We start from the raw sequence: 3,929 nt of genomic DNA on the forward strand, positions 1-3,929 counted from the left end.
AACTTTCGTTAATTTTATCTCAAAAAATTTTAATCGAACGTAAAAAATTTAAAATTTTCAGATTATATTAAGTTATGTGATCTTTTAAAAACTGATAATACAAACATATAGTCTTTTTTATTTACTAAACACAAAATAAGAACTTATATTTTTAAAAAGCACAAACATTTATTTAAAAAATTTTATCAAACTAAGTCTTACATTAAAAAAAATATTTGGAGAAAAGATAAATAAATCTTTTAGAAAAAAAATAGGGTCTTAGAAAGTTAAAATATTAAATTTCTACATGTTTGAACATTTTTAATGTTAAACATAATTTATTTTTCTATTTTCTATTAGAAACATGTAAATTAATTATTATAACTTTTTTAAAAAAATTTTGTTATCGCGGTATTCTCATCCTGAGAAACCAATTATTTGATAGTTCTTTTTTGGCAAAACTTATCAAGGACATTTCTTTTGGTAATCAAGACCTCCTTTATTTATTGTCGATGAGCCAACTCCGAGATATAACTTTTGTCCAGCTTAACCAAACTAACCCAAGTCCTTGGCCCTTTGTCCAAAAAAAAAAAAAACCAAACTAATCCAAGTCTCCAACCAAAAGAGAGAGAACAAGTAGAAGAATGCAGGGCAGCCGAGCCCAAGGTAAGATGGCTGCTTTGTTTGCCTCACTTGGAACTACATCGGATTTAAATTCTCATGAAAAAATATAAAACCATGTTAATAGAGTAATAATAGGGGTGGATGTCTGAGTTAGAATGTGTTGTGTAAGACCAAAAAAAATAAAATAAAATAAAAGAATGCATGCATTGTAGGTTGAAAAGATGAACGGTGTTCATTGGGAGGGTTACTGGATAGAATGGGTACTTGTGTTTTCTTTTCTTTTTGAAAAAAGTATCTGATTTTTTTTTGTAGATATTTAAATTTTTAAAAATTTAAAATATACTTAAATCTCTAACTTCTTTAAAATTTGGACACATCGACCTTTGGATCTAATTTATCCTATTTTAAAAATTCTCTCATGTGTGCATCTGTATCAATCAGTTCACTACAACAAAAGTCACGTTTGATTTTTTCGTTAAATCTGACGGACCCAAGTGAATATAAGGGATCAATATGTCCATGTTTTGAAAAAGTCAGGAACTTAAATGTATTTTCAAATTCTCGAAAACTTAAATGTCTGCGAATCAAAAGATCAAGGACCTTTTTATTCTTTTATCTTTCTTTCTTTTTTTTGTCGATTCTAATGGATACTTGTTTTTGTTTTTGTTTTTTTATTATTTCTTACGGTATCCCCAACCTGATAAACTAAAGACTAATCTATTGCGATACTAAGCTCTATTTAAGGATTTATTATGGCTAATAGATTACTACATGCACAAAACGAGATTCAAACTCGATACTTCTATTTAATTTCAGGTGTATGTGGGGTTTTTATGGGCATGGGCCTATCTAGTAATGATAATGACCAAAAACTGAAGAAACATGGGCTGAAAGAAAAGGAGTTTTGCTCTACAAATCTATCAAACAATAGATAGCCGTGGTTTCATCTCCGAGCTGGAGACCTCTCCGCGTTTCACGCCGGTTCCAGTCCCAGGTGGAGCCTCTCCTCTACGGTGGCTTCTCCTCCAGCGTGGCTTCTCATCTTAATGTCTCCATGTGCTCCTCTGTCACTCCGCCGTCACCTATCCCTTTCATCTCCTCGCTCAAGCAACGTAACTTCCGTTTGATTGAATCGTTCACGCAACCTGTGTTCTTCATGTTTTTGTTTGAACAGGTAATGATTAGTTGGAACCCTACGAGCTTTGCTTTCTTCTCCTTACTTTCTCGTCCTCTGCCCTACCAAACTCTGTGTACGAGTCTTTGTTGGGAGTTTGCTTCGTCGCCGTTCATCCAGGTTAGCTTTTTTCCAGTGGAGACTCAAATCCAGGATCTCCGATCAATCAATCAGGTGTATCCAAACCTATTTTGCTCTTCATCGTTTTTCTTTCCTTCATTGTGTGCATCCTTGTGATCAATCTTGGTTATTGTTCCAGGGTTAACCCAGATTTAATTGTCTAGGGTTTGTAAAATTTCTAATTGTGCAAACTGCGATCATTTTTTGTATATGTTCCATGGTTAAGCGAGATTCTATTGTCTAGGGTTTGTGAAATTTCTAATTGTGCAAATTGCGATCATGTTTGGTATCTGTTTGATGGTTAGGGGAGATTTTATTATCTAGGGCTTGTGAAATTTCTAATTTTTGCAGATTGTGATCGTTTTTTATATCTGTTCCACAGTTATCCCAGATCTTATTGTATATGGTTTGTGACATTTGTAATTTGAAAGTTGTCTATGTGATTTGGTTTGTTTGTGGGTTCATGTTCTTCGTTAGATTCTTTCCAAGTTGCTGTTAATTTTGAGTATGGTCTATGAAACCGTTTCATCTTCTTGATTTCGTTATTTAGAATTTGATGTGATTATCATTTCTCCTTTTGTTATCTCTTGAATTGTTTGTTTTCATGTGGTTTGTCTATTTCATCAATTTTTGGGATTTTATAATCATTATAAAGATTGTCTTCTTACTTACCTTTTCTTATATTTATGAATGATGGGTTTGTTTTTGTGAATGATTGTCTAGGTATGGGGTTTCTACCTAATCTACTTTCTCCATGATGATGTGATTGACAGGGTTCTTTCAGGAAATACAGAGTATAGACCCAGCTTCTCCTATTCAACTTTTGGATTCCCAATTTCATTCTCTCTTATTCAACTTTTGCATTCCAATTTCTATTTTGATTCACTAATCTCTTTGGATTTTTTAGGCTGAATATAGCAATTTCTAATTTTATTCTGCATTCAGAATCAAAATTTATAGACCCAGCTTCTCCTATTCAACTTTTGGATTCCCAATTTGATGTTACTATGGAATTCTCTTCTAGGTAGTCTATTTGATGAGTGGTGATGTGATTGATAGGAATTGATTGATAGCTTCTTTGTGATTTATTTGCACTTTGATGAAACTTTTTGTTAGTCAACTCACTTGCATTTGAATTTTTTATTGGTTATGCAAAGAGTGCTGTATATTTCGGCTGTTGCATAGAAGTAGAGCTGATTGTCATAAATTTTTGTGCTTCTTTGATAAAGGAATATGCTTTTGCCACTCCCATTCAAGTTTTGCACTCCCAATTCCATTCTCTACTGTTCAAGTCTTGCATTCCCATTTCAATTCTGATTCAATAATCCCATTGATGGATCTTTCCTTTTTTTTTAAGCTATGTCCATCAAAATCCATTAAGTTTACCTAAAATGAATTGCTTGTTGCATGTGGGTTATGAGAATCATTATCAAGGATTTGGTTTTGTAGCTAATGTATTCTATCCCTGGTTATGTGATTGACAGATTTTTATTGATGTTTCTATATACTTTTTTTCCAATTTATTTGCTGTTTCTAATGTATGCCTACCTAAGACATTTACCAACTCTCATTGCCATGAGTACAATGATTGTTTGGGGTAGTTGATGACTGTCTTTCCTATGGTGAAATGACATGTAGGTGCACTGTAGCAGGTATGGTGTGGTTTGGTCCCTATTTCTTGATTTCTCGAAACTTTCACTTGTTTTTGATGTTTTTGTGTTTGTTCAGGTTTTGCCCCTCTCATTAGTTGTCTCTATGGCATTGAATGGAGATGGATATGGACTCATATTTTGTTTTCCCTGCATTTTCATATTCAATTTGAATTCAAAAAGGTGAGCCTCTTTCATACAAGTAGAGCTAATTGTGATGCATTTGTGTGCTTCATTTAATTATATCCAAAGTAGACCCATTAAATCCTATATATCAACTGATGAATCTATTTTTAATCTTTTACTTTGTATATATTCAACAAATTCATTTAGTTTTTATACTATTTTCTGTATTCAGAATCATGTTCTTTCATTTTATGTTT

The sequence above is a fragment of the Arachis ipaensis genome, chromosome B09 (assembly GCF_000816755.2).
Source record: "Arachis ipaensis cultivar K30076 chromosome B09, Araip1.1, whole genome shotgun sequence".
Taxonomy (NCBI): domain Eukaryota; kingdom Viridiplantae; phylum Streptophyta; class Magnoliopsida; order Fabales; family Fabaceae; genus Arachis; species Arachis ipaensis.